Source organism: Engystomops pustulosus, chromosome 1, assembly GCF_040894005.1.
Source record: "Engystomops pustulosus chromosome 1, aEngPut4.maternal, whole genome shotgun sequence".
In the NCBI taxonomy this organism is placed as follows: Eukaryota; Metazoa; Chordata; class Amphibia; order Anura; family Leptodactylidae; genus Engystomops; species Engystomops pustulosus.
In genome coordinates, this window is record NC_092411.1 from 56,117,623 (window position 1) to 56,140,377 (window position 22,755).

Sequence of the window (22,755 nt, forward strand, 5' to 3'; positions counted from 1 at the left end):
TACCACCATACAAATAAAGCGAGACGTTATGTGCAACATTAAAAGATTTCTTAGTCTTCATTCAATTAACACATGATGTGGATACATGCACACCGAACCGCTTGGTAGTAAATCTCTTCTTATTTATACCTAAACAAAGAGCCACGCCTCCGAAACATCACAGCCCTGTGCTCTGTTCACCCAAATGCTACACACATCTTATTGGATGTTTACATGATAAGGACTCTATGAAGTAAGGTAATGGGGCAGATTTACTTACCCGGTCCATTTGCGATCCAGAGCACGTTCTCTGCGGTGGATTCGGGTCCGTCCGGGATTCACTAAGGTAGTTCCTCCTACGTCCACCAGGTGGTGCTGCTGTGCTGAAGTTCCCCGAGGCCCGCCGGAATGCCCTGAAGTTCACCGGCCTATTCCTGGTGAAGGTAAGCACGAGTCCTGGGGCCTTTTTTTTTTTTTTTAATGCGGCAGTTTTTCAGAATCCGTTGGGTTTTCGTCCCCCCCCCCCCATTTCCATCGCGTGCATGCCAGCGCCGATGTGCCACAATCCGATCGCGTGAGCCGAAATTCCGGGGCAATTCAGGGGAAAAATTTTTTTTAAAAAAAATTGCGCAAAACGGAAATATTCGGGTAACACGTCAGGAAAACGCGAATCAGGCCCTTAGTAAATGACCCCCATTGTGTTGTCCATGTTTATCGATGTTGTTTTTGAAAATATAAATAAGAAGAGAATTATTATCATTTCGGTGTACATATATTCATGTGATGTGTTTCAAATTCCACTACACAAATCTGCAGTCGCTGTGGAATTTACGCTGAAATTAGTGGCTGAATTCTCTCAACGTTTCGAACTGCCGAAGGCAGAAAAAACATAAGGTCGGAATTCCTAATTTAAAATCTAGCTTTTATTAATAAATTATATAAAACTTCACAATTGGGCTAAACTCTTTTTGCTACACATAAAGCGGTTATATCTAAAAATGTGTGATTTTTTTTTTAAGTGCACGTGGAGTTAGCCAAAGTCCTAAATATGCTTCATATCGGATTCTGTTATCTGTCTGCTCAATTGATAGTAAAAATAGTATGCAAGAATGGATGACCCTTCAATTAACCCAATTCAATCAACATTAAAGGGCATCTACCACCAGGATGAAGGACTGTATGCAAATGAGTCTGAGAGGCTCATTTCCATACAGTCTTTCATCTTGGTGGTTGATGTCCTTTAAGCACTTTTAGATAAAACAGGCACCAATTTCTTTTTTTGCAATTTATTCAAATTAATGGGGCCACATCTTTGAGAAGAGCACCCACTTATGTAGAATACATTTTTGGTGATTTTCATTCAGGCTTCTATGTGCCTCAAATGTGAAGAAGTGGTTGCAAGAAATTTATGTTCCTTAGAACTAAAGGATCTAGGTCTACCCTAACATGTTTTACCAAGTCACCCAGCCCCATACATTGGGGCACATTTACTAAGGGTCTGCATTTAAGTGGAGGTTTTAAGATTGGATTTTGGCGCAATCCCACTGACTTGCATGCAACACAAATCGGGGGGCGTGACCGACGAACAAACAGACTGATTTGGACTAATCGTGGGATTTACAATTCAAATTGTGTCACAATGCACTGGGATGAAGAAGGTGAACTTTGGCGGACCTCAGCGTGGAAGCGACACACAGAAAAATGGACGCATGATCTTATGATCTTGAAGAATCGCACCGGACTTCATGCTTGTTGGAGAACGTACCTCGGCGATTGCGACAGGATCGGCTAAGTAAATCTGCCCCATTATCTCACCTGAGTTGAAAGATTTAGCCAACAATCCAATGTGTAGGATTGAGTTATGACCAACAACCTAAATTAGTAAAGGCGTAGAACTAGTGGACTCCTTTCACCACATATACAGCTAGCACAACTGAAGGCATAGAGCCACATTTATCAGGGTTTGTACACTAGTGCACCATTGTATGATAAATTCTCCCCATAATCTCCGACTTCTAGGAGGGACTTGGGGAAAGGGGTCTAATGGATTGATGGGCTGCCAAGATTATGGTTTGGTCAGCTTTGTTATGTGTGTAATATGACCAAGACAGATCTATTTTCCAAGGTTAGTTCATTCATTGCACAGTGAGCAGGATAAGTCCGCACATGTTTTCTTTACATAGTAGCTGAGGTTTGGGTGATAATTGCAGGCTATGGTAAAGTCAGACGGGGAGATCAAACAATACCGTGGTGCTTAAAAGCGCGAGACTACTCCCCAAAGAATTTTGGCGTCTGGGATTCTAGAGCAGCTAGTCACAATAAAAGCCACATTATCCTGTTTTATTACCTTTAAAATATTACGCTTTCTTTTGAAGCCTCTAAAATTTAAATAGTGGAATATATGGAATAATGGCAAATAAAGCAAAAATTTGATTCTATAATTTATCATTCAACACACATAAGCATGGCATTTTTGAATATAGACAATAAAAAGTTACAAATCCCTTTAAGGCTGAAGAAATATAGCACAAAACATAAAGGTTATAAAATAACCTATAACTGCCAGTTAATCCTTAATGGATGTTTAGATGTCACACAAGTCTCCATAGGGATGTAGCAGTAGAGAACCCACTGATCTCAAGATGGATAGTGTCCTGCACACCATAAATCAATGGAGAAGAGGCCTCACATGAGGGCTCCTGCTAAATGAAACTACCTGGGACTTGTGGAATTCTTTAACTACTTTGACGCCTTTAAACAAAAAGTCATAAATATTTTTGTCTGTCATAAATCCCTTTAATACAGATAACACTTTGTTCAATAGGATGTAACCTGATCACTCCTTTCAAGAGAAGACACCCCACAGTGTGTCAGTCTGTCTGATAATATTGTAAAATAAGTCTAATGTGAATGAAACCTAAGGGTTTTTTTATGTTTTTTTGTGGTGGCTAGGAACTCTGGTGCCAGAAAAATCATAGTCATTCTCTGAGAAGTGGCCAGTCCCAGAACTGTAGCCAAGTTAAAATGTAAGTGACTTGGAGTATTGGACCCCAACTAATCGGATATTAATGAGCCATCCATAGGACATTAAAACCTGGAAAACCTCTTTAAGGCAATATGTCTGAGGAAAAGCCCAAAGCCATTATTTGGGCTTTGGGCACAGGGTGTGTACATCCTTCTAAGACCAGCCCTTCTTCAGGTTAAAATGGTTAGCAAAGGGTTACATCTTATCAATATTAATATACCTATTATTCCATCTAAGCAACCATTACAGTCTGCCATAGCTTCAATGGGATTATTGAAGCAAGTCAAGAAAAATCCCAGCTTCCATGCTCACTGCTTTGACATGTCTCCAGGAGCATTTCCATACATATTTCAGAATCTATCACGGACTCGTTTAATAAGCTGTGTACTTACATAGTGATAAAAAGGAATAGCTTATTTTACATTCATGTCTCCAAGAATTTCCATATTTGGCCTGCCCTTTAATAGTGAGGCACAATACCATAAAATAACAAGTTTCTCCCATGCTGGCGGTTACTGAAGCCAGAATATGTCATTTCACTATCAATCACTTGCTTTCTGCATATAAAGCTCAAACTGCTAATTCAATATTTATCGACAAGCTTACTGGCGAGGGCCGTAATAACATTCAGAGCCAACAAACAAAAAGCACATGATTTCACAAGGAAAAAGATTGCAATTAAAATCCACCTTTACAACTAAAAGGCCACGCTATTTCTCTGAACGCCGCTCTGAAAGTGCACGGTAATAAAAAAAACAATTGAGAAGGCAGAAATAAGATTTGATGCACATGTAAATGATCGCTTAGGTGAAAAATACAGCATAAGTAATTCAGCACGCTGTATGGATAATGTTTCCTGTTTTGTTCTTAGAACAGTCTACTCCATAACAACCCGCCTCAACCTATCACTCCAATCGCCATTTCGCTTAATTAACTGGTAAGAAATACCTTCAGGACACTTTGTCAGGAACTAACAATATGTGCATATACAAACAAATGACATATACAGAACAATCTCTCTAAAGGAAACCAGTCAAAAAAAACTGAAAAAAACTTTGAACACTGTATATAAATTACATGGAAGGAGCCAAGAGTACACCCTTGGTGGGGAGTCATGCTAAGAAGTCTACCCCGGTGGGATGTTCTTCTGGATAATCTCTATCCTACAAATACAGTGTGTACTGTACTAACAATGTCCATTTAAGGTTGGTTCCAGTTCCTTCAGGTGCTCATAAAACCTGGTTACATCTTGACCATACACAACGTATAGGAGATTAATGATGAACCGTTTGACCATCCATGTACAATGCCACCAGATAAAGGACTAAAGGATAAGTTGGTGTGATGCACCAAGTTGACATACTCCCTCATGGTCTTCTGAACTGAGAAAATTGTTCTATTTAGACAATGATCATGTAACGTATACACGGTTTAAGGTTGTAAGCTGCTTCCAGACATATCAGGCAGAGTCAATTCTCCCTTGAGAACAACAGTATCACGTGTTGAAAATCAATATGCCTGATGTGTCCTTCTTATGACAGCATCTGTTACAGTTGGGAAAACCTTAGATTTTGAGTTTTTTCTTATATACCCAATATACCAAATGATAATGTACATCCAGCACATTGGAGTCTTACATATCTTGCCCTTGTGTCCTCTAACGACTGGCATGTCAGGAGACCCAAGACGAATGATTGGTCATACCAAAATTAGCAGGTTTGGTACTAGTCATACATCTCATGTATTGTCACCTTTAAACTTGAAATAAGAGATGTTATCAGTAAAATAGGATTATTTGTCACTTTAAATTGTCTTGAAGCCAAGTTCTAGGAAGATTTTCTGGAAGAATAGGTAAAATGTCCTCTATGGATGATTTAACTATGGTTAAGGTTTAAATGCTGAGGTAGGATTTCAGCCTCCATTTTCTTCTTCTATAATAGCCCTAAACCCTATTTCTTCAGTAATGGAGAACTGTCTAGCCAGTTATTGAATGAATGAGCAATAGACTTCTTACCCTATGTAATTTCATCCTGCTGGGAGATAAGACCAATTGCTTAAAGGAACATCCTAAAGAAAAACAACAATGGGATCCATACTGAATACACCTTGAGTGACTGACATTACCCAGGTCTCTGTAAATAGGAGCAGATGGCAAGCTGCACGCAGCAGGGGTTGAATTCATTAATATATATATCTACACACACAGAGAGCAAATACAGCAAAGCCATGTGTCCCAAATACGTCACCTTCATCAAGAAAAATACAAAGGCAAATTATTTATTTCTCAGCGGATAATATGGTATGTGTCACCCTAGTCAAGGCCTGGACTTAAGAACATAATGACTAAACTAGCTTGTATGAGAGTCATTCACATAAAATAATGGTTAATACAGGTCAAAGGTTAAATTAACTCGTTCTATCCTGTCATCATCCGGCATTCTACGGAAGGGACTGGCTGGAAACAAAATCACAAGACTTATTTTTGAACTCTCCAAGTAAACACAGAGGAGATTAAGTCAAAAGCTTGCACCAGGAATTGTTTACCCAAAATTGGTTGAGTTTCGTTGCGAGGCCTAAATTCAGTCATTAGCCCCGGCCATTTATCATTGGGAGAGATAAAATGTACTCCCTGTTCTTGCTGATAGATTAAAGTCACCTCTACTCTCTGAACTGTGTTTCCATTTTCATTTCAGAAGAACAAAGAAAAAAAAATATCCCAGAAAAATACATATCAGCTGGATGTTCACATAACAAGGTCCACAGAGACACATCTAGGAGTTGCCTCTTTTAATCCAATACTGAATAATGTTGGATATTGCTCTCTGTTCTTTTCAAGCTCTGCTACTGCCAAAATAACTGCAAGGCTTGCAAGTCCTGCTATACAGAGAGCCTTCCCCAAGGCACCCCAACACTATCTGAGGCACCGCCGCTATGGCAACCGCATAAGAAAGCAGTTTCCATGATTAATAGATGAAGATCAGGCTTACGGTCTAGATAGCTTGCTAGGCCATCGTTTGAAGATGCTAAAGGAATTAACTAAAGAGCAAAGCATGTAAAGCAATGTCAGCTGCACTCGGAAACACACACAAAACGAATATGGATTCCAGCCATCAATATATCAGAATTACATAACAAAATGCACCGGTTTATTGTTTAAGAACATAGACCACAAAGTCAATAAGCCCAATGTTCTACTAAAAGTCCGCCCGTTAATTACACAGGTATGAAGACAAGGCAGCAGCTATTATGAATGGAGATCTCCTGCTGCCCAATGATCTCACTAATGCCACTCAATACAAATCCATGGGCTGCGGTATTAACAGAAGAGGCATGTGGTGCCTCATGCCAGGGCTTCATCGCCGGAGGGGCTTTTAAGTCTTATTCAAAATGAATGAAGATTGAAGCTTTTTATGCAGTCATGCAAATTTACTAAAACACTGTACAGTATATAATAAATTACGTATCTGAGAGAGACATTAAAATAATATCTGTTTATAACAATTAAGATTAGAATTTTGTTTAGAACTAATTTGATTAGAGATGAGCAAATCATAAAAATTCGATTAGCTTGAAAATTAGATTAGCTTGAAAGACATTTATAAATTGATCTGTATATTTAACAGAATATGTTATGGCTAGCACAGAAAAGTAGAGCAGTAATTGTATAGTGCCTCTAGTGGCCAGGGCTGGTTTAACATTGTCAGCTCCTTTAGCCATGGTGGGAAAACACAGTGAATACACATTTGGAAAACACAAATGAGGTTGCCATTTCTATGGGAGAAGGACATGTAGGATTTAAAGTATTCTAGCAACCATTTATGAGGCTTCACCATTGCTGAATAGCCACAGCAGCAGCAAGTACAGCCTAATCTCCTAGGCACATGAGGATCCAACAGACGGGGCTCATAATTCTTTGTGTCTTATATGCTTCCCAATTTAATCCTCTCACATGACCTTTGTATATGACCAAACAGGAAATCAATTTATCCATATTACCCTGTCTGGAGAGCTGGCTTCCTATAATATGTCTCCAATCATATAAGCCATTAATTAGGAAAGATGACAAGAAGCCCCTTATGTTCTTCATTTTGGTTAAACCTAGTTTTCTATACATGCCATACTAGACTTCGCCAAGAAGTTCTTTTTGATGTCACCTAAGCCAACAACACAGAAAACCCAAGCTATAAATTTGCGGTACATTCCAGAGATACGACAGTGAATTGGTTACATTCTTTCTTGCTGATCTACAAATTTGCAAAAAAACATTTTTCAATTCATGAGATCCTAGATTTCAACGTTAAAAAGAGTTGAAAGTTATCAAAATATACAAAAATCGAAAGAAATATAAGAAAATTAAATGAAGGCTGTTTACTCTACAGGTCAACGTCCGGACACGTCTGTAAACATTTAATGCTCTGGAGGTTTCATTAAAGTTGTTTTTATCTGCGCCAGTCAATCTTATGATGTGATATATAGGAGCAGTTGGATTACAGGATAGATGGTTATAATGACATGTCCAATAATACATCAGAAAACAAACAAGGCTACGACTGTCTTACAAAGACAACATGTGGTCACAGTTATTCAGATAAGTGTTTTCTTCTTCTAAAGGAAGGACCACCAGGTTTACCAATTAACTAACTCATTTAGCCGCCAACAGAAGCAGAGCAAATGACAAAGCAAACCATGGTCTGGACTCTATCACTGATGAAGACCATATCAACCACTCATTCAATCACCGAGTAGACAGGTCAAGTGATTCACATGTTACACTGAAACAACTTGTCAGCTATAAAGGCCATTGTTTAACCAAAGGGATAAAAAAGAAAATCTTTGCACAAAAAGAATAGCGCAGAGAAATAGCTTGATAAATTAGATTGAAGAGTAATCCATCACTGCAAATCACTGTGTCGCCACCAGGGGAGCCATAGACAACTCATTGAGTAAAACCTACATTTCATTCTATACGCTTTGTTAGCCTGTGAACAATACTGAAACACAAGTCACATCATCTGAATACACTGCTGCGGGTTTACAAATACGATCATTTAGCCATTATTTATTATTGCAAGCCAAATGATATAAAATTAGACAGGCTACCAGCCCATGCAGTGTCTTTTTAAGACCAGAGTAGAGACAATAAAAGCAGGCTGGGTGTTGTATTTTCTCATCTGTGTCCAACATGGCCTCTTTCCAGTGAAGTGTTATCACAAAATAAATTAATTTTCTCTTTGATATAATGATGAGTGACAGATAAACAAAGGGCTGCAGTCACCATATCTGTCTGCACTGCCCCCACTGAAATGTCATTCTGAGGAGCTGGCGGAGGAATTGAAGTTCCTTTTGTAATTGGAAAGAACCAAACAAACAAATCTGCTGTCATTTATACAAATGAACTGGTGGATTTATCACAGGATATCCAAACTGGCTGCTTTAGCAATAAAGGCACCTACTAACCCTAAAGACCTCCATCTACTAGATGCATTTAGCAGACAAGTCTCCCACACATCAATTACCAGCCACAATCTGCTTTTATCCTTAAGTAGCAATGTATCACAAATCCATATGTCCTAAAACAATACACATACACAGAGATACATTTCATCCCTCTTTGCAGAACTTGCTTAAGATTATCACTCATCTGATCAAAACTAAACAACCTTAGAAGATTGGAGAGCAGGAGGCATGTGGCAAGTCTGTGGCCACATCTAGAAGAGTTCCTTGGGGGCACAATGCTGAAACCTCATATAGACAAGCTTAATCCTGCAAATTAACCCTTCCCCAGAAGCGCTCAGTGCTCCTGTGTGATCATTATAACAGACATCAATTCAATGAGACGTTTCTAGCAGATTATCAGCATAATTCACACATCCACCAGGCTTTACAATGAAAACACTGAATGTTCAGATCATGGGGACAGGAGAAGATACTAAAGGTGATAGGAGGTTTCCAAACACACTAGTGAACTGTGAGGTCAGAGAAAGTTATTTTTCTTATATCAATGGGTCTTTACTAAGTTGACTTGGTAAATGTGGTTATTAGATTACAATAGAGTTAGGTTAATCAATGCTGGCGTCAGATTGTGATGGCATCACTGGCTTAAGATAAGTGTCAGTGGTTTTCACTGATAAACATTGTAACAAATAAAATATACACAATACATAAGGATCAAGTCAATATTTAGAAAGCATCTGCACAATTCAAAACACATCCACGCTTAACAATGAAGACTTATTGACCACAACCTCCAGATAAAGGTTAATCAATAGCATCTACCTCTAAAGATTGGAGACACAATTCTGTCTGGTTAAAGTTAATAACTAAACTTTTATGGCAGGACAGACTAGAAGCCAGCACAGGGCAACCAGCAAGGGGTAGCCAGGCGGCTATAACAATGTGCCCTTTCTATTCTAGATAACTGCTCTGTAATAAACATACAGTAAACACTTTCTTCCTGCATTGTACATGCTATTAATATTTTATCATTGGTGCCTGGGCTTTCCCTTATAGGCACAACACAGCAAAAATTTGCTTTCAATCCAAGTTCAATAAAAAAGGATGACTGAAATGGCCACATGGGTATTAAGTGCAAAGCATTGATCCAGATGAGATTTAAACAGAGCCTTCTCTCTTTTACATGCTTGAGAGTTTGGAAATGGGAAAGACAAATCAAACCTTCCCAAAGCAATAAAGGAAAGACTCCTGACAGAGCGGTTAAAAACAGAAGCACACTTAAGGGAAATAAGCACTTTTTATATTGTATTGCCATTAAGAGATTCACTGCTGTGGGCACAATTGACTACCTAGGAGCAGTGAAACCGCTGGGTGTCCACATTACAAGGTACTGCAGACATGGAGCAGACACAGAGGTTTTTGCACAATTAACCTTTGTTGTATCTCCCAGGCACCACGTGTATTTTCTACTTTACCAACTGACTAAAAGAAAAATCCATGTTAATACAATCAATAAAACTTAAATGTCCCCATTCGTCTCTAGGCACCAGAGCAAAGTCATCTGTTCTGCACCGTCTCAATTCCATCATTAAGTATCAATGTTAGGATTGTGACCATTTCACTGCCCAGCTACTGTATAATGGCTTTCCAGGGTTACCATTATCTGGCACATAAGGCAGTCAGGAATTAGCATGGCATTGACAGTGGGTGCTCATAGCACCAAGGCACATGATAGCTGAGTGCTTGCAGCAATTTATGACACAGAGCTACCCACTCTTTCCCCAAAGCCATCCTTAGCATTTGATTATAATGATCTCATTTTGCTTTAGGGCCCCAATGGGAGGAAAGCAGCCCACCAGCTCCCTGACTTTCTGCTCCATTTCCCCAAATGTACCAGTCAGAACCATGCTCCAGAAGACAGCCGGGGAAAACAACACATGGGGGGATTTGCAGCCAGGTTCCCAGAGCTCCCACTATCTTTGCTTCAAATTCACAGCCAGAGCACTTAGAGAGCATTACTCTCAGCTGACTGCCCCTCATACACATGGGAAAGCAGAGCATCAGCGACCATGCATCTGACAGCCCCCCATCACTGCCATCACCATGGGTAATTTACCTATTACTTATATAGCACCAACATATTCTGCAGGGCTGTTCATAAAACATACTGTACCCGCACCCCTCAACCATCAAAATCTAAATTCTACTTCTAAAACTGTAGGAACAATTTATAGGAATATAGTTGACAATGACAGTAAGGTAAGAAATCAGAGCACCCATGAAAACTTCATGCCTACATTGCCCTGGTCATATCAGTTCACTGCACTTCTACTAGGTCCTTGCCATAAACTTGCCCGGTGACCTTGTTTCACTACAGTAACATGTCCACAATATGTATTATATTATGTAATAAGCAGAATTTTCTGGTTCTCCAGCTGACTGGATTATCTCTGCTTGGCACAGAGTTGTCCTTCAATTGCAATGCATCACAATACGCGATGCACAGATGCCTAGGTGGGTGTGCCAGGGCTCAGCACCCATTCAGCTTCCGATCCCCTACACGCAGGGCTCGGATGCAGCCTGGCATAGTTATCATTATAATAATAAATATTTATGTAGCACCATCATATTCCACAGCGCTTTACAGATCATCTGGAACATGAACAGACATAAGACATTACAGAGTAACAGCATTGTCAGATTAAACAATAGGAATGGGGCCCCTGCTCGGAAGAGCTTACAATCTACTAGCGGAACAATCTGATCCACAGTCGCAGGGACGGGCAGGAAACGTGCGCCGTGGGATGCTCTGGCTGCAGATGCGCTGCAGTAGGGTGCCCACCACCCCTAACCCTCAGACAAGGGGCACAATCAGCCGTTCAGCAGCAATTAGCTACCCCTGAGCCTCTCACAAGTTTCTTTAACACTCGCATTTCCACGCTTGGTTCCAAGCCATTCACTCACAATTGAAGAGGAAGAAGATCCAGCCAGACCATCCCTGCCTTTGTATCTGTGTGCAGCCAGCCAGAGGGTGATGGAGAGGGCGGCCGGTGCACCCACTGTGCTCTGTGCCCTCACCACTACACGTGAAACCATGGGCATGACCACTATCTTCATTCATTCTAATAGAAGAGAAATAGCAGAAGAGCATACCTTGGGAAGATGCAGAAGCAGTGCAGAATCAGGGCTAGCTCATGTAGAGTCCCATTAGTAATCCACTGAGAGGGATATCTCCATTCCACAGTGTTCTCCTGAGCAATCCTTAGTCATTACTACACATGTGACACAATGTTACTACTGCAAACGCTGCACTTTCTTCTTCTTCCTTTCTTCTAGTACAATCCCAATTCCACAATGACTCCACTGTGAGGTCTCCTTCTTCAGTGGCATGCAGGAGAACAAGTCCTATCAGGGCTGTGATGAGTGGGGTACAATGTTCACCCAAACTCCTGGGATCTCTCCTGATTCCCACACAGCTCTCCACACACTGACTGCTGCTGCTTCCTCTGCTGCTCATTGAACTGGATTTGGAGAAGAGTTGAGCTCAGCCTCCCTGCTCAGAAGCCCAGCCTACTCCCTACTGATGTCTCCTAACTCCTCTGCTACTGGCACTGGCATCTAGTGCAGCAGGCAAAACCAGGAGTGGATTCATTCCTCCCATCTCCATGTGGGAAAATGTGAGACACAATCACACTGGTGGGAAAATCATCCATACACTATATATACATTGTAATGTAATAGAACAACATTTATTTCTGAGAATTTACATCTGCTATATGATGACTGATCTATTCCCCAAATGTTACAATCCAGCAATGGTTACATTGGATTCCTGGAATAGACTGGATGACATGACTAATGAGTAATATTGTGCCTATTATCCATTTTGCAGAGATAAGCCACTTCTTATATAGAAACATCAGTAAGTAATGTGATATTTATTATAGCTGAAACTGCATTTACTGGTTGGAAGGCAAATATTTTCCTATTATCCCTTATCTGCTCTAAACACATGCAGTGCTAGGAGGTTTGTTTCCATTAACTGATTGAGTTCTCATTTATTTTCCTCAATAATGGTGACACACATTTACAACACAACAGATTATTGCAGCTTTGGACACTATACAGAACGCTTCTTCACAGTCTTGTCTGCATGTGTAGTTGTAGTGAGCAGTATCGTCCTGTAGATGTCGCCAGTCTAGCTGAACACAACAGCTCTGCTCAGGATTCTGCTGCTTATGGCTCATTGCACTCAGAGCCCTGTGCAGCCAGCAGCAGGTGCCAGACAAGACCAGCTGTATGAAAGCAGCTCTTCTCCCATTGGCATACTACAGTCTTTTGGGGCTGACTGTGTGTACTGCTTGATCAAGCCTCATTTGTAAAAAAAAAACCTACTGTACAGATATAGCACTACAATAAACAGGCACAGGGGAAGATGCAAATCCCACTACTGGAGAGAAAACTCTAACATTTCCTTCTTTTTTGGTTTCGCCTGGTTAAATCTCAGAGAGTGATTTTTTTTTAGGTATCTGCTATTGTTCTGATCTCCATCAGGGAGTTGGAGCTTCATGTTTCCTCCACCCCTTATCATAATATAATTAGTTCTAAAGAGAAGTTGCAATCAGATTATCCATATTCCCTGCAGACATAAAGAGAGAAAGCAGGAAAGTGCAGGGTCAGGAGAGCTGCCATCTCTGGAGCATTACATACAGTGTATTCCCATTGTCTGCTCATAGTTGTCCTCTGATGACAGATCTGAGGATTATGTTTCCTTTACAATATGGATGTGTGAGTGCTCAGGTCCTAATACTCTCTTTATCATTACTAATGGGAAGTAGATTTGGATAAGCAAATAGTCTACAAGTTACACTGTTGTTATTGATTTAAAGGGGAATTACTAGGTATCATGAACATAGTGGAGGCATCTCCCTTTAATTCCTTCTGTCATCAGGCTTTTAATCTATGTAATTGTTGGTATTTGGACACCAGTAACTTCATTCATGGCAGCAGGAAATAGTCATTCTACCTAATCTGTAAACTGAGGTTGTCTGTATTTCACCCGCTTTTGTGTAAGTAGTTACCTTTCATAAGGGAATGTTGCTAGTGGGTGGCATCTGTATAAATCAAATAGTTTACATCATAGCTACACATAATGATATATGTTGTACTTGAAGTGAACCTGACACCAGATTTTATCTCCACAAGTCTCCTCAAAAAAGTGAAAATGAGTCATATTTTGCCAGAGATGAGTGAAGTTTAAAGGCTGCAGGGGCAGTGTCACTACAGACTCCCTTAGCTCCAGTTCTCTAGTAGCTAGAAACATGCTTTGATGCCATTTCAAAGATTAGAACCTCATCTTGCAGATCTCATCAGACATGTGAATCTGTGATCTACAGAACCAAAAATACACGCAGTTAAAGGTGGGAATTAGATTTTTATCTGTACCTCGCATTTCCAATTAGGGTATTTATCAATTGTTGCTCAGAGTCTGTGTTTTTGACACACAAATTGTGCGGTAATTTACACTGGAATGTTAGATATTGGCGCAAGGGGTTAAAGAGAACCCGTCATGCAAAATAACCCCCCTAAACTAAATATATTTTCATAAACTGCCATTAGAGAGCATTGCCTCTATCCCTTCATTGTCCCTCTACATGCCTGTAAACCTAAGCAATGAGGTCCTAAAGCTGTATGCAAATGACCTGTGAAATGTCCAATGAGTCATTAGCATATTCAAGCTGTCCACTCTATTCATGAGTGGGAGGCACAGCCACACCCCCAGTGCTTGACTGACAGCCTGTATAATGATGTGAGGCTGTATAATGATGTGCTTCCTGGTGCTGGTGGCCACGCCCCCTGCAGCCTGTGTGTGCATGTGTGTGTGTATATAGGAGAGATACAGCAGCTCCAGGCTGCAGCCATGTTACAGCAGAACATGTCAGATTCATGTGTAGCTGATGTCTGTGTCTCTCACATGTGTATTAGGAGGATGCAGCATGTCAGCAGATGCAGCACACACACTAGCCAAGCTTTACTATACATTACACACAGACCTGAGCAGGGGGAGGAGAGGGGAGGGGTAACAGGGGTGACATCACTGCCTCTGACCATGTGACCAGCCTCATTTACATAATAAAAAATAGATGATTTTACAATGAATAATGTATGAAATAACTAGATAAAGGCTGGGATGGGATCCTTGTGAGCTGCTCCAACAGGTAGAGGTGACAGGACTAGTGACACAGACCTGATGACAGGTGTCCTTTAATGAATTGTTGCACAACCAAAAAGGTTCTGAACTGTCTCTAAGTTCATGAAGGTGCAATAGACCAGCTTTTGTCTGTTTGTGCACCAAAACTTGTGCCAAAAAAGTGTTGGTGCCAACACTTCATAAATATAGCGCAAAAGTTGAAAAAAATAAATCTTCCAAAAACTGTTGGAAAGTCAATAATAAATGTCCCCCGATGTCATTAGCTGCCTCTATCTCTGCTTCTACAGAATGCAGATGATGTGCTCTGGAAGATTAGATACTTATATTTGATATGACACTAAAAGCATGTTTCTACGTACTATTAAACAGAAGATAAGGGCATATGAAGTAACAATCCACCTGCAGCCTCTTAATGTGACTCATCTCCGGCAAATATGACTGTTCTCTGATCATTTTTACTTGACTTTGGAGATGATTTTTTTTTATAGATAATTGGGTGAGATTTCACATAAAATAGAGAATTCTAGAAAGGACATTTCATACCCTATCTGAGGGTACTAGTATTTTTATGGGGTAAAATCTGGTGACAAGTGCCCTCTAAAGATGTACATAAAGATGGCGGCTAGTGAAGGATCATTCAGTATTGCTTATATATCTATTTATTCTAATACCTCACAAAAGAATGGCTGGACCTTTTTATAAGCAGTAACCTCCGCTGTCACCCATTACTCCTCATAGATTGTAAGCTCTTGTGAGCAGGGCTCTCATTCCTATTGTTTCATCTGACAATCTTATTCTTCTGTAATGTCTCTCTTTGTATATTGTATGTACCCTATAATCTGCGCAGCACCACTATATGGGCGTGGCGTGGAAGGGCATGGCCGTTGGCAGAGTGGGCTGTCTTAGGAAGCTCCTGCCCCTTGCTTATGTCTGACCTAGCATAGTTTTTCCAGTGGCGTGACCACCTGATGGCCTATGCCTGTTGATGTATCTGCCGCTACAGTGGGGCATGGCCTTTGTCATACGCTGGCTTACGAGCTCCGGCATATGATAAATTCACACCATGGTACCTAATATAAGTCAAGTTGAACAGAACTGACTTGCCCCAACACTAGTGTAAAGCCTGAGAAGTATATAAAAGGGACTCTATATGTTTTATGACTATGACTGCTATCAAAGAGCCCATTGTTCTTGCCCATCACTGACTAATATGACAAAGGGGTTTTGTGTTATACCTGTGTCAGTTGAAATATTTCAGTTCTCCAGCCTTGGGGCATGCAGGTCTGCCTTACTCTATACACATCTGACGACTATTTTCATGCACTAATGACAGATTGCGGTGAGTAGGCTCCTTGAAATTTGTTCCCCTAGGTTGTAGTTAATAGGATTAGTAGACAAAAGTCAGGATAAAGTCTAGCATTTCTTGCTGTTTTCCAAAAACAACATTTTCTTTCTGTTTTTCAGAGAATTTAAATAGATAATGGGGCAGATCGACAAATCCTGTCTAAAATGCAATGTAAATTTAGACAGGACGATGGGGGAGATGTATACTGTAAGGGCTTGTATGCAAGTTTTCTGCTGTACATGCCCTGAGATAACCACAATGCTTTGCAAACCAACAGTCATTGCAAACATTATCCCTTTTACTCCAAATAGGCATAGAGGGTATGAAGGAGGCACGGCTGGCGGCGGAGTGGGTCCTGCCCGATGCCTGCGCACTTGTTACAACTTGCAAACTTTCATAAGTGGCGCAGCCTCCCTGCCAAATACATCAGGAGGCCGGAGCGTAATGTTGTTTCCAGCTGAATCAGAGAGGGACCTTATCACATGCCAGCGCAGGAGTGCCAGTGTATGACAAAGATCTGATCTTCACTGATATCATGTCACCAGGTTACTACCTCTAGGAGTGGCGACAGCTACTCAGGGGTCAAGTACAGAGTAGTCAAGCTGAGGCTGGCAGTTGTTGGCATTACATTGTGATTGATGCAGGTTAATAATAATAATTCCTTTATTTATATAGTGCGCACAGATTACACAGCGCTGCAGGGAGCTTGCCAAATCAGTCCATGTCCCCATGAGGCTCACAATTTAATCAACCTACCAGTATGTTTTGGAGTGTGGGAGGAAACCGGAGAACCCGGAGAACCCGGAGGAAAACCACACAAACAGGGAGAGAACATACAAACTCATTTGGTTCCTCTTTAATCTATTTATCCTACATTAATACTATTTACTGGCTGGCTTAGGGTCAATGTCAATGAATTTCTACAGACAACACGTTTCCTTTGGGGAAGTTCACACAAGTGGATATGTTGGCAAATTCGCACAAAACGGGCTTGAAAAATGTGCTTGCTGCTAACAACCCCAAAATGTTACAATCCTGAATACCTGCTGATATGGCACCTGATACATACATAACGTTTCTGGTTTAGCTTATATCGTTCATTGATTTAGTATTCTTTGAGGGGGAACCAAGAGGTGCACAACGTATAGGCATTGCCACAGCATTCAGCATTTGTATTGCTTGGCTAGTTGAGAAATCTCTGGACATATGAAAGATTTGTGTCAATGTAAGTGTTAGGATTTATTGTTAACAGATTATTTTTTTTCTTATTTTTTTTTGTAAGAATAATTTGTTTATTTGTTTTAGCTGACTGGTAATGGGTTTTGGATCCACCTTTACATGGTTATGTCCTTATTGTATACCGTTCATTAATCACTATGGTATGTCATCTTTAGATCTCATTCAAGAACTGCATTAAATACATCCTCATTGTGTGCATCCTATAAGAGAACTGCCTGTGGAGACAAATACAAAAGCTTGGGATCAGAGTTCTTAGACGCTATGGATTAGGCATGGGCTTAGGCTCATTGAATAGTTTATTGGTATTAGGGAATCTGTAAAAGGACTACCCTGGTTGAAAGATCCTTGTGTTGTACGGATCCATAATGCAGAATACTTAACCACCATGTGGCTTTGATTCGCTGCAGACATACATAGAGTTTGTGAAACAATGAGAAGTAAAATCTTGACATTGTCCTTCTCCTGTATTATTAAACAGGTGTTCACCCTGAAACACATTGCGTCATGTAAAGAGAAGTCAACTATAGTTGCAACAATATTTCCACTTTGCTCCACAGTTGGGAATATGTTCCTTTTGTAATAGATATACTGGTTTGGCTATGATCCTGCATAATGTCACTAGGCTTCCCAATCCATGGTTTATGTTAAGGGGGGCTGCCTTCAAGGTAGCTTTGAAGCAACGTTTTCCTTATCCCACCCTGGAAAACATATATCCATAGTTCCCATTTTGCGCCAATACATTTAAATAAAAAAATAAAACAATTGAAACCTGTCTCTATCAGTCTAGATTTAGATTGCCCTGTTATCTGATCGTAAATCATAAGTCTAGGGTCATGCAGGACACATTGTTCTCCTGTTTGCCGCTGCACTGTGCTCCTCTCTGCATCGGCCTCCACCTTTGCATTCCAAGACGAGCTCACACACAAAGAGTCTTCCTGCAACAGTGTGAGGAGAGTAAAGCTACAAGCTACAGATAGATAAGGTCTTTATCCAGGGGAGGGGAGACACAGCAGAGCTGACAGTGTATGTTATGGCTGTGATAGCAGAGCTGAGAATGTCATGTGTTATATGCATCTCATGGATCTCATCATCTCTCATCTCTGATCGGCCTCATTTCTCTTTCTATGTGTCAGATACTAGTGAATGTTCAGAAGCAAAATGAAAGTGTATATAAACCTGTACCCTGATAAGCACATTGTGAGCACACAGCATCTCATAGCACTGGTGGACTCACAAAGTGTCTGCAAAGAGAGTACCTTCACACAGTCTGGAATTTTACTCTGACCATCACTGAGTGATAGGAGCTTAAACATCAATGAAACTGAGTAAAATTGTAAAGTAAAGGGTTAAAAATTATCTTCATTGTGTGACCATCACAATGGGCTTTAAATTAGAGAATTTTCTTTCATAGGCAAACCTCTTTAAGGTTTGCAGTGGCTTCTAATGACTGGCAGAGAGTGGAATGGGTGAGAAGACTCCCAGTAAAGCGACTCCCATTTTGAGATCCAGCAAAAATTGGAATTATACCTCCACTCAGTGGGGGGAATTTATTAGCACAGATGTATTAAATGGCAGTCCTAATGCTACACCCTCCAATGCCTTTACTAAGACAATCCAGCTTAGTAGATTTGGGCGCAGTCTCTGCCAGGTTGCTCCTATTTAGACCAGGGGGGATGCGGGGCCGAAAAAATGGAGGTTAAAACGTTGAAGTAGGACATGAGAGGCTATTCAGAAAATTGAAAGTGGGTTCACTTTCTTAACCCTTATAACCTCAACAATTAGACAGGTATGTTCTTGCCCTGTGAGGGTATGTCCTTGTTCCTTCTTCATTACTCTTCACATTTTGGCATCATTCAATCACTTTGTCTGTCACGTTAAGAAACATTCTAGAAACACTCACTTGTCTATTTGTTCAAAAATAAAATTAGGAGGTGTAACAGGGGAATGGTACAACACAAAGTTATTATATAAGATTTTACAGAATGCAGGCAAACACTTATGCAGACTTGTCAGGAGAGATGACAAGTCCTCTTTAAAGTTGAGTTTACTTATTGCTCACAAGGACTTCAAAGCAAGCGTCAGGGCTGGGTATACCCATAATGGACAAATGGATGATTTCACACTAAAAGTTAGTCATAGTGTTTTTTTTTGCCTAGTGAATGACCCTTAAAATGTGAATTCATCTTGAATGACTTACAAAAATAAGAATCGACTACGTGGAGCCTTTAGGAGAGTGAACTCATCACCTGTAATAGAAAGTGCTTCTGAGCACATTTCACACTTCCCAGTTAATATTTCGTTATTAAAACAAAGAAGAGGTAAAGTCGTAGTTGTTGTGGTTTCACACATAGCCGGCAGAAGACGTATCTTTGAACTTCAGGTACGGTTACTCACCAGGTGCCATTCTAAAGAAAGCTTTGAGTCCCGTCTATGGTGAGTCATGTCTGGAGGGTATACTAATGATATCTGCTTACATAAGGAAAGGCTTTTAGTTACTTTTAGAACATCTGATGTTTCATCTCAGTCGTCTCCTGAAGTCTTGTCCTATAATTTGTGATGATAAATGGAAAACCTGAAACATTAAGCCGGGCCTTTTATTTTTAGTTTGCCGTTCAAACGAATCCAATAGAATTGTAATAATTTATGTACGTGTAACATCTCCGCAGATGGCATAAACAAGATTTATTATTTACATGGATAATGAATAAAAATAGGACCGCTGATAGATTTAGCTCCTTTCTGGAATTTGTTTATTGGCACTGATTCCTCAGTCCATTTGTTAGCATATTTTCTTGGTGTGTCTGATAGTGGAAGGCAGCAGAGAAAAGTTGTACAAGTCAGAGACATGTACACAGTTCTGCAAAGTTGGCACCAAATCTAGACTGGCAGATTTCTTAAGCCGTACCTGCATACATAGATATAAATTATTGATAAACGTTAGAAAAATTTATATAACAAGGTAAAATAAGGTTGCAGAGGTCGGCCATTTTTACCACTTTGCAAACTTTAAAATTGCTGATTCGTTTTAAAAAGATTGAAAATACTGAGAAGTGAGGAATAAAAAAAAATTGGGTCACCAACTAATTTTGATTCAGTGTACAAATTGTCTGAAATTGAGGCTACATTGTTATTCATGCAGAAGCATTTGGGATAAAATGTTCAGAATATTATCAAGTATAGTGGTATAGTGGAAGAAGTCATTAGTGGTCTGGGCTGTATGGAGGAGAAAATGAAAAACAATCACTACCATCAGAAAAGAACTGAATATTCAAAGGGAACTTAAAGGGAGGATACTTGTGTTAGCTTTTAAGAGATCCTTAAAGGGTATTACCAACTCGACATAAACATTTAATTTAATTAATCTACCACATACATATATTTCCTTAGAAATAAAGGACAGCTGACCTTGTATACGACCACCTTTGCAGGAGTAATTGCAAAAAAAATTGTTTTTGAATATGAAATGGCCAGGAGTTACTGCATGTCCCAAAGCTATCCTATAGTGACCAACGCTGAATCCAGATGGTCAGACAGGGCTCAATAGTGCAAGTGTAGCCACTGCTGGAAGAGTGAAAGGGTGGTCCTATGCAAGTACATCTATCTTGTTTCTAAGGGACAGCATGGCTACAACTATCTATCTATCTATCTATTGTTAACAACACCCCCACAAATCTCACACAGAACCTTTTAGATGTCTTTATACATGTTCCACTGATGGGATTAGAGACAGCATTTTTCTAAAAAAGGGTTTTATTAATGTCCTCTGTTCCATTTATGGAGGAAATGAGCTGCAGTATACAGTCTGTATACCCCACCTTCTCACTGATGTGTCACTCTCACTCCCTTCTTCCCGAGGGAGTGTTTAATGATGTAGCGGAGCCAGTCTCACACCACCATTGTCTCCCTCTCAAGATTCCAGAAAGGCATAGTGTAGCATGTCATATCCCTGATAATAACCCCTGAGAAAGTAAAGAAACCTGTTTATTTCTGTAGTTGAATATTGGCAGATGGTCCCTAAGTACTTGTTCCATATGGTAGCATGTTTGTAGTAGGGTAGTGCAGTGAAGAATGAATATGCAAGACTCACTTACTATGATACAAAATACAAAATATTTAGATAAAATCTGTTGTCCCATTAGAGAATGTAAAGGGACATTGTCCCCTTGAATCAGCTCCATACTCCATAGGAAAGTGATTCACCACTACGCAGCATAATTTTGACAAAAAGTAAGTCAATCAATAAGGAGTATAATGCAAAGCAACCGGCACAACTACCAATCAGCCAAATAGAGGTGTAGTTACGTATCTTGGCCACTGCACTGCTCTTCTTCTAGGTATATTACTTCCGGCACTGGAGGCAGCTTATCGGTGAGGTTGTTAGTGTTGGATTTCCCGCTCATCTGAAAATTATGACCTACCCTAAGGCTGTGTTATTAAAATCACTAACCTGGAAGACCCCGTACATAAAAACACACAATGTTCCCTATAGAAAGCAAAATAATAGTCACTACCTCATGTGATATATTGATGTTCCCAGAGCAGTAAGTATGAAGAAGGTTCTTATATTACACATAAAATGTTTAAGGACATTTTTATTAATATTCTGCCCGATGAGTGTGCCACGGTCAGAACAGCATTGATCTGTGGGCTGCAAGTCATAAAGTACATAGATACGTTAGAACAGAATTGTGTTTGTTAGTGGGAGCTGATTATAATTAGCTTGTCAAGGTGAGACATAATGAATGGAGGAGCAGCTTGAATAAAACACAATTTAGAAACTCATCAGGCTCAGGAGTCTGACAAATATATCATGGAAGGTAGAAACACAAAGTTGTTTTGGTAGAAAGTTTCATGCACAGTAGCAAAAGAGAGAAGACAGAACCGGCAGAAAGATAGGATTATGATGAAAATTCAAACTTGTTCAGGCAACACCTTGTAAGACCAGGGTTGAGTGTTCCCAATTTTTAACACCATGTTAGGCAATAACATGCTGGTCTATGGCTTCTTGAATGTACACTTGATGGCCCACAAAATATTATTTCCACAGGCTTCTCATCATTCACTCTACCCTTTAGCCTATTGTCCCTTGGGAAGGAGAAGAAGAACATACCTCCATCAAACTGACATCCTACTATCAGGCCATACAGGCACCAAATGGATCATCCACATTCCCCCTCCATCAGATTTTCTCTGTCCCAGTGTCACAATGGATGCACCCAAATCAGCATCAGTCTCTCCATGGGCCTGCACTAGCCTTCACCTGGTACTACATTAACCGTTTTATGTCTATGTATACATATACCATAGTGATATTTCTTAACATACTCCATGGTCACTAAGATGAGAAATGATGGTGGAACAAAGGGGCATTACAAAGGTACTGTATATACTTGAGTATAAGCTGAGTTTGTCAGCATAACTTTTGTGGGGAGGCAACTGGGTATTTTATTAGTTAGGGGAGGCTGCTGAGTATTTCATTAGTGAAGGGGGGCTGTTGGGCAT

At 40.2% G+C, this 22,755-nt stretch overlaps 1 protein-coding gene across 5 annotated transcripts in view; it reads right to left on the bottom strand.

The window, feature by feature from the left end:
* The window catches only part of SEMA6A (semaphorin 6A), a 140,237-nt gene extending 128,220 nt beyond the window's left edge, over positions 1–12,017 (bottom strand). For 2 of the 5 annotated variants that reach the window (XM_072141074.1, XM_072141065.1), the window contains exon 1: positions 11,612–12,011. The gene's annotated coding sequence lies outside the window, so the exon portion shown is untranslated. Of the gene's footprint in view, positions 1–11,611 lie in introns of all 5 variants that reach the window. The other 3 variants (XM_072141084.1, XM_072141092.1, XM_072141046.1) reach the window with 3 other exon arrangements.
* Positions 12,018–22,755: the final 10,738 nt, after the last annotated feature.